The 12,277-nt window shown below is 47.6% G+C and overlaps 1 protein-coding gene across 18 annotated transcripts in view; it reads left to right on the forward strand.

The window, feature by feature from the left end:
- PTK2 (protein tyrosine kinase 2) overlaps nucleotides 1-12,277 on the forward strand; it is a 239,455-nt gene that overhangs the window by 10,784 nt on the left and 216,394 nt on the right. For 3 of the 18 annotated variants that reach the window (XM_021088852.1, XM_021088828.1, XM_021088855.1), the window contains one exon: nucleotides 10,697-10,903. The exons of the other annotated variants lie outside the window; for them this stretch is intronic. The gene's annotated coding sequence lies outside the window, so the exon portion shown is untranslated. Of the gene's footprint in view, nucleotides 1-10,696; nucleotides 10,904-12,277 lie in introns of those variants that run through there. 18 annotated transcript variants of the gene reach the window in all.

Consider the following 12,277-nt stretch of genomic DNA (forward strand, 5'->3'; position numbering starts at 1 on the left):
TGGCATATGGAAGTTCCCAGGCTAGGGGTCTAATTGGAGCTGTAGCCACCAGCCTATGCCAGAGCCACAGCAGTGCCAGATCCGAGCCACATCTGTGACCTACACCATAGCTCATGGCAACGCCAGATCCTTAACCCACTGAGCGAGGCCAGGGATCAAACCTGCAACCTCATGGTTCCTAGTTGGATTCCTTTCCACCGCTCCACAGTGGGAACTCCATACTCCATCTCTTTAATGTTCAAATCTTTTGTCTATTAAAAAAACCTTTTTTTTTTTCCTTATTGGTGGATTCTTTACATATTCTAGATGCAGGTCCTTTATCAGATGTTTTCTATGCTTTTCTCCCATGCTCTGGCTTGTTTTTCTCCATTCTCTTAACAGTGTTTTGTGGACCAGAAGTTATAAATTTTGATGATGTCACACTTACCAATTTGTTGTTTTACGGAGTGTGCTTTTTTTGGTGTTATATTTAAGAAATCTTTGCCTGATCCTCAGTCACAAAAGTTTTCTCCTTTTTCCCCCCACCTCTAAAATTTTCTAGTTTTGGGTTTACATTTAGGCCTGTGATTCATTTGAGGTAGTTTTTGCTTATGGTGTGGGATATGGACGCAGATCTTATTTGTAGGGCTCTCCTGAGCCTAGAGCGAAGGTGGCTCCCTCCAGAGATCGTCTGTTTTTGCTTTGACCAGTCTGAGGTCCCCTTAAACCATGTTGAAGGGTTGAGGGTTTCTGGGCCACACCGAGCTGTCAGCTGACTCACCCTTCGTGAGCTGACTCACCTCTGGTGTACTCTCCTCCTGGGCTGTGCAGCCTTCGGGGTCCCGCTTATGGAGGGAGGGTTGGACACTCTGGGGAACCTGGCCTTTAAGTCCTGTCCTCTTTCCCAACACTGTTGTGAAGACGAAAGTTGAAAATTTCAGAGTTGGCAAGTGACTTCAGGGCAAAAGTAGTGTTTTTGCTTATTTTTCTCTGGGTTCCTGATTTCACTTCAGTGTTGACCTATTATTTCCTCATTGTCCTGTCAGTTTCTGGTTGCTTTTAAGATTTTTAAAACTATCCATCTTTTTAAAGCTTTTTCAGCGGAGGGTTGGACTGAATAACATCACCTGCAGTGAAGGGGCCACGCAAAGTTCTCTTTCGTTTCACTCAGTGTCTGGAGTCTAGACTTGGATGCACTCTTTCCTGTAGTGGCCACTAGCCACGCGTGGCTGTTTAAATTAAAATGAGATAAGATTAACAGTTCTGTTCCACAGCCACAGTAGCCCCATTTCAAGGGCTCAGAACCCATCCGATGGTGCAGATGGAACATTTTCATGGTCCAGGCAGTCTTGTTGGACGGCCCTGGCCCGACTGCACACCCAGCAGGGCTGCGTGTGACGCACGATCTGCCTTGGAGGACCCCTAACACAGGTGTCCTTGCAGCTTCAAGTTGGACTTTTTCTGGAACCTACCCGCAGCCAAAACAGATGACTGAGCCCCTCTACTAGGCGTCCGTGAGGGCCTCCAGAAGGTGCAGCGTGGATGTGCAGGCCGGTGTGGGCGTGGAGGGGGGCTGCGGGGCGCCGAATAGGAAGCCGATAAGTACGGAGCACAGATCTGCCGATTTAAGCGGGGTTTGGTGGGAACATCGGTTATGTGTTGAGCTGAGTGGGCCCTCGTCCGACACCGGGCTGTTGAAGCCGGAATTCGGCAAGTGCTGTGCGGGGCGGGGGGCGGCAGGATGCAGCACTGCCCACTCCTGAGGGGCCCACGGAAGGAGCCTGGGGCAGGGGAGAGGAGGGGAGCGTGGGCTAGGTGCAGGGAAGACGGGCAGACATCGTCGTGGGCGAGGACAGGAGAGGCTGGTTTCCGGCACCTCCGTTCGGTGCTAGAGGAAGAGAGGTGGCAGAAAGCACAGATTTCACTGGGGGCTTCCTGTCAACTGGTAGGAGTGTTGTGACCGCCAGGGCTGTGTGGGCAGCTCCCTGTGCAGCGCACAGAGCACCAGTCTTTGGAGAACCGGTTCGCGGTCAGGATCCCAGGACCTGAGGACGTGCTGGAGCAGCCCCGCCATCCCTTTCTGCCAGCTTCCCTTGCTGCAGTTTGGCGGGCGAGTGGGCAGGCTTCCCGGAACCTGGGGCGTGGTGACGAGCCGCCGTCTGTCGTCTGTGCCTCCAGGACCAAGGGTTCCTGGCTGTGAAGGCTCCGTCAGAAGGCGGGGGCGGGGGTTCGGGGAGAGGTCAGGGCCACAGACACGGGCGGTCATCTCAACCCTCTCCATGGCCCCTGAGGGAGTAGCCTGCCCGCCCTTGTCTGCCTTCCTTTTGGGATCAGAGGGCAAGCCGGAGGGTGAAAGCTGAGTGTCCCTATAGTGGGTATGTATTTGCCCTGGACAGACTGCCTCAGAATATAGTGTGTGGGTGCCCCATATCAGGGCTTCTCCAACCCACAAATGCACATCCGTCACCCAGGGAGCTTGTTAAATGTTAGGTTCGAATTCAGGCTGTCTCGGGTGGGCATCAGATTTGGCTCCCAGGTGATGCCAGTGCTGGTGGTCTGTGGTTCCCTCTTCCAGTAGCAAGGTCGTGGTTTTCAAAGTATGGGTCAGAAGATGGCACTGGTTCACTTAGTGGGAACGTTGAGTAACTGCAGTGGTGAAGGGCAGGGCCTTGGGGTCAGAATCCTTGTGGTCTTGGGCTAGTTTGTTAACCTCTCTAATCTCAGTTTCCCAGTTAGTTAAGTCGGCCACATGGAACCAAATGCTGGTGAGACAGAGACGATGTGTGGCATGTCAAGTTCTGCTGTTCATTAGCACATGGCCTTCTGAGATGTTTCCCAAAGGTAATAGCGAAAAGTAAACATTTGCATTTAAAGGTTGCCAGTTGTTAAGGTTCTCAGTCTTCCCTGCCTCTTTGCCCATTTTGTGAAACGAAGCTCAGAGAGAAAGGGGTGGTGGTGTTTCCTTCACTTACTGCTCTGTCCACAGAGGAGCCAGGCAGAAGGCCTTGTCCCTGAGGAGGGTACTCGCATACCTCTTCATGTGGACGTGCAGCACGGGGCAGGCGCCGCAGTTACAGTGCCTTTCTCACACAGTAAAACGAGAGGCACAGGCGCTTGTGTTGAGATTTCCACAGACGCCGGATGTGAAGGTGGTACCACTTGTTTCCCGTAGTGACATCCTTCCAGCCTCTCAGTTCGTTGCTGACAGCCTTTCTCTTAGCATCAGAATTTACAGTGTTGTGTCTTCACATAGATTTTTAAATAAGCATCTCTCTCTCTTTTTTTTTTTTTTTTTTTTTTTTTTTGATCTTTTTAGGGCTGCACCCATGGCATATGGAGGTTCCCAGGCTAGGGGTCGAATCAGAGCTGTACACCACAGCTTATAGTAATGCCAGATCCTTAGCCCACTGAGCAAAGCCAGGGAGCGAACCTGTGTCCTCATAGATACTAGTTGGGTTCGTTAACCACTGAGCCACGATGGGAACTCCTTTTCTTTTTTTTTTTTTTAACTTGCCAGTAGTGAGGGTGGTGGAAAATCATTTTGTACTGAGGATTTGGGGAGAGGCATAAATGGGAATTGTGTAATTGTTCACTATGTGGGTATTGTACCTAATAATTAAAGTCGAAGTATAAATCTTCAACTTTAAAGCTCTGTGGATATTTTCGGACGTGCAAAACAGGTCGTTGTAATCAGCTCCCTCTGTATTCGTCACCACCTTCGGCAGGTATCATTCATTAACTTTGTTACGTCGAAGCAGAGCTGCCACTTTACAGTGAAATGATGTGACGGCACTTGCTTTGGGAACGTATGCTGTGTTGGGCAGATATTGGGGCTCTTGCTTAAATATGGCATACCAGTTCATGACACATTTCTTTCAAAAGCTGGGCAGGGTTCCGGTGTAACTATAACTTTTGAAAGAGGGCCTTGTGCAGATGCTTGTCTAGTAGCGCTCGTGCCCTGGGGTTGTGCACGTTGTGGGGTCCCTCCACAGCCTGGGAACCTGGAGTCGAAAGGATCTGTCATTTCAGTCTGTTTTTTCTTATACTCGAATCAAAATAAACTGATGTTATTTTAGCTTTGCTTTGCTTTGCTGTATTGGTTTAATGCTCCTGATAGCAGCCCGTATCTGTTTTTTTTTTTTAACTTAGTCATGAGGGCAGAGAAGCTTGAAGCCTTAATAGAACAAGATTCATCAGAGAAATAAGCTTAATATGCTAGTCTTTTTCTTTTTTTGCTTTTTAGGGCCTTGCCCGTGGCATATGGAAGTTCCCAGGCTAGGGGTTGAATGGGAGCTACAGCTGCCAGCCTACACCACAGCCAAGGCAACTTGGGATTCGAGCCGTGTCTGCGACCTACACCTCAGCTCACAGCGACACTGGATCCTTAACTCACTGAGCAAGGCCCCAGATTGGACCAAGTCCTCACGGATGTTGGTCGGGTTCATAGCCACTGAGCCACAGCAGGAACTGCTGTGCTCGTCTCTTTTTAAGAGTGATTTTATTGAGCACTGCAGAGGTAGAGAAGAACAGCGGTAAGGTGCGGGGAGGTGCGGGTCCAGAGTGCTCTGAGCGCCTGGAGGAAGGACACCCGGCTCCGCAGAGGTGCTGGCCAGCTTCCCAGGAAGCATTTAGGCTTCGGTCCCCAGTCCTCAGCCCTGCCATTCCAGCCCCAAAGCAGGCAGGGGCTGCAGGGAGACCGGTGGGCTGTCTGTGTTCCACCACAATTTTATTTTTGCATCCTAAAATTTAAATTTCATACAATTTTACATGCAATGAAATGGCACTATTCTCTAATTATTTCTTTAATCATATACAATGTAAAGGTCATTTTTAGCTCATGGGCTGTACAAAAACAAGCAGTGTGGACCAGTCTGGCCTAGAGAAGAGTAAAGTGGGCCGGCACCTCCTGCCATGAAGGCCTGCGTGCCTCGGTCAGAGCCCTCCGCCCTTGGCTCTGCCCCTTTAGCTGCCTCCTCCTTCTGCAAGCCCTGGCGTCATTTGTTCTTTCCTTGCTTTATTTTCCCTGTCACTGACTGTGGCTGAAAATCTGAGGGCATGATGTCGGTTCCCTCCCTTATCCCTGGCATGTGAGGCGGGGGTCACGGAATGAATATTGTGGCTGCCCTCTCTTATCTTTGTGTTAGTTTTGTGTGCTTTGAGCTTTGTACTGGGGAGTCCCGTGGCAAGTGCTTTAGGTGACTGCTCAGTGTTGTGATTCCGAGACCATCAGAGGCGATGTACACTCATCAGTGTTTGTTACCTCTCGCTGTCGTGAGATTCGGTCTCCAGTTGATAGGCATTTGGGTGGTTTCCAGCCTTGCTGTTGTGGACACTGCTGCCCACGTGCGAGGTGTGTCTCGACTGCACATGTGAATGCCGTGGCTGGTTCTGGGCCTTGGGCTTGACTGCTAACTGCCAGTTGCTTTCAGAGTAGTCCTGCCAGTGTGCATCCCCCGATGAAAGGAGGAAGTGACTCCTGCTGCTCGCCACCCTTGCCAGTCCTTTGTTTGGTCTGTTTTTCAGTTGTGCCATTCTGGCCAACTTATGGAATAGTATCTGCCTGCGGCTTCCCTTGGGTTTCCGTGTTACTCATTACGTTGATCCTCTCTTAATATGCTGGTCCTACCTCTTCTCTTCTGTGAGGGGCCTGCGAAAATATTAACCTACTGATGTTTTTCCGTGGATTACTATCCTTTGCCATTGTCATTAGAAGTTGTGAATATTTTTTTCCAGTTTGTAGTTTGTCTTTTTAGTTTTGAGGTGTCTTGTCTTGGAACTGAAGTTTTTCTTTTTCTTTTTTTTTTGTCTTTTGTCTTTTTAGGGTCCCACCTGTGGCATATGGAAGTTCCCAGGCCAGGGGTCGAATGGGAGCTGCAGCCCTGGCCTACGCCACAGCCACAGCAACACGGGATCCAAGCTGCATCTGCGACCTACATCACAGCTTGCAGCAACACCGGCTCCTTAACCCCGACTAGCGAGGCCAGGGATCAAACTCAAATCCTCATGGATACTAGTCGGGTTCTTAACCCATAGAGCCGCAATGGAAACTCCTAAAGTTCTTAATTTTAATGTTGACCTTATCATTCCTTTCCTCTGTGATTTGTTTTTTTTGGGTGTCATATTTAAGGAATCTTTCTTTACCCAAGGGCTATAATTTGATCCGAGGTATTTTTATTATTTAGTTCAGAAAGCATTTATTGTTTCATTCGGTAAATATGTTCACTAGTTAGGTGTGTTTTCTAATTTCTGTTAAGAGCCTTTGATGACTCATGGTTTATTTTAGGATTTGGTAAATTCCAAATGAATGAACTTTTTCAGATGTACCTTGTGAGTTCTTTCTAAAATTGGGTTGTAGTAAGAAAATGTTGTGTGTGGAGCCACTCTTTGACATTCATGATAGCGTTCATAGACCCTGTCATGGTTCAGCGTGGCTGTATCTTGGTCTTAAACTTCTGGGCGCCCAGCTATGTAAACTGTAGCTATGCATAATTTATACTTTGGTTATGAAAAAAGATGAATAGATTAGACTGAAAAATGGAGTTAATAAAGAGTTTTTTATATTTCATTTCTGCCTCTGGAAACACTTGCTTTATTTCCTGACTAAAGTTGAGGTGTTATCAGCTCCTGGACTCTCTTTTGTCCAGGCTGAAGCTTCAGAACAGGTGACTGACTGCCTGCTGGTTTGTTTCAGCTCCGCTGGTGGGCAGGGGTCATGCGGCTGCTTTCTTTCAGTGGCACTTGTTAATTAAGCTGTTTGATTTTACTTTCTCAAGGACTGATTTAAAAAAGAAAAGAAAATGTGTAGGGTCGTACTTGGGGCATATGGAAATTCCCAGGCTCGGGGTCAAATTGGAGCTATAGCTGCCTGCCTTTGCCACAGTCACAGCAACACCAGATCTGAGCCACATCTGGGACCTACACCACAGCTCATGGCAATGCTGGATCCTTAACCCACTGAGTGAGGCCAGGAATTGAACCCACATCCTCATGGATACTAGTTGGGTTCTTAACCCACTGAGCCACATGGGAATGCCAGAAAATTTGTAGTTTGTAGTTATACCAAGATCTTTTAGCCTAGTGCTTGTTTGGGGTATCCATTTCATTTTTGTTTTGTTTGTTTGCAAAAAGTAGCATTGACTTGAAAATGATCAAAATTATGAGTCAGAAATTAAATTTTATTCCTCTTCTACCATCTCAGGTAATTGAAGGTGTCTGGGCATCATGGTTTGTTTAGAGAGGCAGGTACTGCCTCTCTGTCTTGTATCATGTGACTTTTTTTTTTTTTTTTTTTTTTTTTGCTTTTAGGGCCGTTCCTGCGGCATATGGAAGCTTTAGGGGCTCCAGCTGCCAGCCTACACCACAGCCACAGCAATGTGGGATCTGAGCCGTGTCTGTGACCTACACCATAACTCACGGCAACGCCAGATCCTTAACCCACTGAATGAGATCAGGGATCAAACCCGAATCCTCATGGATCCCAGTCGGCTTCGTTCCCCACTGAGCCACAGAGAGAACTGTTATGGGACTTTTGACAAGTTGTTTTGTTTTGTGACTCTCATTTCCCTCACCTATGAAGTCTAGTGTTTATAATCTCAGCCTTTAAGGGTATATGCGCAGTACTGTGTAAAGTGGGGACAAATGTGAGATGTCGGGATTGGATCTTACCTGGACTCAGTGTTTTGTTTCTAAAGGCCCAGTCTTTTCCACTTACGTGTTTCCCTAGTTTGTTTTTGAGCTGGTCTAGTCTGTTCATCCAGCCCTGGTGGTGCAGACACGAGCGGGCAGGACTGGTTCAGGTCAGTCACGTGCGGTGTGATGTCACAGTGGCCCTGTCACAGCAGGAGCTCTGAGGACCTGGAGGCACATCCTCAGTTATGGCCAAGCTCAGGTGTCAGCAGACGTTCTCTTTTAAAGGCCAGATGGTGAACACTTCAGGCTTCGCAGGCCACATATGGCCTGTCACAATTTTTTTTTCCCCTTTAACTCTTTAAAAACATAAAAATCATTCTTAGGCCAGGAATCATGCAAAAACTGGCTATAGACCAGCTGCAGCAGGATCCATGGAAAGTCAGTGGAAAATGAGAAGAGGAGGTGCCTTCAAGACAGGCCTCGCCCTTGCAAAGGCCCATGTGGAGGCCTGTGGGGCTAGGGTGTGTGGAACTGGATGTTTCTGTCAGGTCTGGAGTACAGGGTGGGCTGGGTAAGAAGGCGGCGAAGTTGGTATTATAGGTGAGATCAGAGCAGTTTGTACTTGATTCTGATGCAGAGCAGATTTATTTAGCGGGAGGAAGTTTGGGCTGGATGAGTATACGGGCGCTGTTGCAGTAATGCACTTGAGAAGGGGTGGGCACACATTTGTCACCTGGGAAGTGGCTGCCTGGTGTCCCTGGCTAGTGAAGTGAAGGGCAGAGTTCAGATGGTCTGGTTTCACAGCCTGTGTTCTTTTAATCATGTAATTACGTCACACAAATAAATGAAGAAGGCCTTGATTAAGGTGTGGTTGAGGATCTGGAGAGAAGGGGATGATTTGAAGCCTGTTTCCAAGTTCATCTCCAGGCCCCCAGCGGGCACGTGACCAGATGGGGCCGGAGAGGGCTCCAGGGAGCTCCAGGACGGCTCCCAGATTTCTCGTGGGGACAAGTTCACGGAGCTTTGTTTGCTCTTGAGTTTGCTAGTGATTACAGGTGCTTTGAGGAGGAAACATTCTCTCCTAGGTTCGTGAACCCCAGAAATTAAGTTGAATGTGAGTTGTTTCTCCCTGGGAAGGGAACTCTAGGACTCTCATCAGATTATTCAAAGGGAGCCCCGCACCCGGTTGTATACGCCTGGTGCTCTGCAAAGGTTTAGGCAGTTAGGGAAGGCTAATCCTCCAAATCACAGGAATTTCCCTTTAAATGCAGGACATCTCAGACATCCAGTAACCCCAGACACATGCAGCCCCTCCTAAGTGGTCCACACACGCCCCCAGAGACAAAACAAGACACAGCTTTGGTATATCAAAGGCCAGCCAGGTGTGTGGGGCTCCAGGGGGCATGGAATGTTTTCGACACGCACCTGAACATTAGACAGAGCTGAAGTTTGCATCCGTTAGGTGTATCTTAATAGTCACGTGGCTGAGACAGATGGACAAGGTGTCACTTTCAAGTAGGATTTGCCAACACCAAAAACAAGCGTAGTTTCTTCTTTGGAATGTGTGGCTCCAGGCCCCCAGCTAGACCAAGGTAGCCTTATCAGGCAGGAGATTCCAAGGGCTCAGAGGTGTCTTCCCAGGAGCTATGCTGCGGCAAAACCTTTTTTTGGGCAAGGTTAATCCTTTACTGCGTGAACCCTTAGGAAGTTAATTATTATTTTTATCATGACTAGGGGGTTTAAGAAATTATTGCTTTTTAGGAGTTCCCATTGTGGTGCAGTGGAAACAAATCCGACTAGGAACCATGAGGTTGCAGGTTCGATCCCTGGCCTTGCTCCGTGGGTTGAGGATCCAGAATTGCCGTGAGCTGTGGTGTAGGTCGCAGACACGGGCTCGGATCTGGCATGGCTGTGGCTGTGGTGTAGACCCGCAGCTACAGCTCCGATTAGACCTCTAGCCTGGGAACCTCCATATGCCATGGGTGTGGCTCTAAAAAGCAAAAAAAAAGAAAGAAAAAAGAAATTATTGCTTTTTAAAACCGGATATAATGGAAAAAATAAAAATCATTAAAAAAGAAATTGCTTTTAGATAGAAGATATATGTTGCAACCACATGCGGTATAATTTACCACAGGACTAAAACATCAGAATTTCTACACCGAAGTGAAGATGTCTCCAGAAGTGTGTCATACTTGACACCTGTCCTGATGTTTTGGATAAAGATCAGGAGTCATGCTGGGAGACAGCTCATTTTTAGAATCAGAATTTTAAAATATTTTGACAGGTTGTAATGAAGTGCTAAAATCAATAGGTAAAAATATCAGGAATAAGTGTAAAATGGCAGACTAAGTCAAAAAGAAAATCGGTTGAGAAAGTTGAAAATGGGCAAGATATGTCTTAAGTGTACCTGTGTGCCCGTCATGGGGGTTTCGTTGACTGAAACAGGGATTGTCAGACTTTTCTGTTAAGGGGCACATGGGAAATATTTCAGGTTTTTTAGCCTAATAGGCAAAATCAAAGATGTTAAGTAAATACTTCTGTAACAAGGGAACACAAGAGTTTCTACAAATTTTTCGTTGAGAGAATCCACGTTATAACTGATTATAACTTTTTTATGGTACAGGTCCACTAGTGAGAAGAATGGATTCTCTTTTGGGAGAGCATGGGGAGTTCAGATTTAGTGCTCCCTGTCATCCGAGTCAGTCTAGGTGTTCATCGCTTAGTTCTGAGCTGCAGGAGGCTTCTCGTATTTCATCTTTGAAAATGCCCTCGTGTGGGTAGATACTCTCAGGTCCTGATGCAGTGCGGGAGCGTATCATCTTAATTGAGCACATGCATCGCTTGGAAGGCATTATGGAATTCTCTTAGATTCTTCTTGATATTCACCTTTCAGCACGTCATTGTGTTGCGGATTAATCACTTGAATTGATGGTTGGGGGGGTGAAATGGATTTTGAAATATGTAAATCTGCATTGCACTTGCATCAAGTTTTAAAAAATGCTGGTGGAACTGTAGCTTAAACTCAGAAAATACATCTGCTGCGAGTTTGTGTGGGAATGGAAATCTCACTTCTCGTTTTAACTTGCAGATAACATGGGGAGTGTGTGAGGAAGCGTGGTGTCACTGGCGAGTCAAAGGCTGGCTGTCATTGAAACGACTTTGCTGCAGTAGAAGTCCTGCTGTAAGCACTGTTGTGCCTTATGATTTTAGGTTGACTTCGTCAAGAAAGGTTACCACGTCTTCAGCAAACGCTAACCTCGCTGAATGCGGTGTTTGATGATAGTGATCCTTGAAGGTGGGTCTTTTTCAGGAAAATTTCAGTCGTGGCTCTGAGGTCAAGGAGTCATGACAAAACCTGCCCCACCCCGTGAGGCTGCTGTGCGGGAGGATAGGTCGGGACAGTTTGGTGACCTTTGCTGTCGACACTTCTGGTTCACACATGTGGTGGATTCAAATGCTTTCGACAGAGTACCTGCTGGCAAATAATACACATCCATGTTTAAATGCATTAAACAGCTTACATTTTCATAACCTTTGTAAATCTGTCCTGCTAACCCTTTTTCTGCTCCCCGTGTATTTTTACCGTCATCATTTGTATTCCATTTCAGGTTGTACTAAATCAGTGTTTTCTCCAGTTCTTTGAAAATATTCTCACCTGTAATTCCACATAGGCTATTCTTGGAAGCCAGTTCCTCAGTACCACTGACTCTGAATCAACAGCTGAGCCGGGTGGGTAACATTTGTTGGTCCATCAGTAGCCAAAGGAAACTACCCTAAATGGTTTGCCTTGTTCTTTAATTGATTTTTTTTTTTTTTTTTTGGTCTTTTTGCCTTTTCTAGGGCCACTCCCGTGGCATATGGAGGTTCCCAGGTTAGGGGTGTAATTGGAGCCGTAGCCGCCAGCCTATACCACAGCCACAGCCATGCTGGATCCGAGCCGCATCTGCGACCTACACCACAGCTCACGGCAACGCTGGATCCTTAACCCACTGAGCGAGACCAGGGATCGAACCTGCAACCTCATGGTTCCTAGTCAGGTTCGTTAACCACTGCGCCATGATGGAACTCCTCTTTACTTGATTTTTGATGTTGTTTCTGATGTCCTCAACTCTTTGAGCAAGTGTTCTTGGTGAAATGCTGATCGTTTTAAACAGGTTTGTTTTTTCTCAACACATTTCTTTGGCCGAGCAGACATGGCTTAATCAGCTCCTTGTTATCCGTGTAAACTGAGGGGCCATCTGTGATTTGGAGCCGAGCAGAGGGTCACATTGAGACTGAGATGTCTGCTGTGCTGAGAATGGGCTCCAGGCTGACCAGTGCAGACGCAGGCAGACCTGTGCTCAGTGGCTGCTGCAGTCGTGTGGGGAGTGGTGGTGGGGCTCAAGTCATCGTGGTGCAGCTGGGGATGCCAAGGTGCAGTTTCTAGGCACGTTTTGCAGGAAAAGCTGACAAGACCGGGTAGGGAGTGTGGGAGGAAGAGTCAAGGGTGACATGCATTGTTTTTGGCCTCAGCAGTTGGAAGGAGGGGTTCTCATAAAGAGACAGAGAGATGGTGTCACGGTTTGTGGGGGAAGATCCGTGCTGGCGCTTTGAGAGGTCTGTTGGGCATTTTATTCACTTCTCTAAGGGGGCTAGAAGCGGGTCTCAGAGCACAGGTGGTCCATCAGGG

This window comes from Sus scrofa, chromosome 4 (assembly GCF_000003025.6).
Source record: "Sus scrofa isolate TJ Tabasco breed Duroc chromosome 4, Sscrofa11.1, whole genome shotgun sequence".
Lineage (NCBI taxonomy): Eukaryota > Metazoa > Chordata > Mammalia > Artiodactyla > Suidae > Sus > Sus scrofa.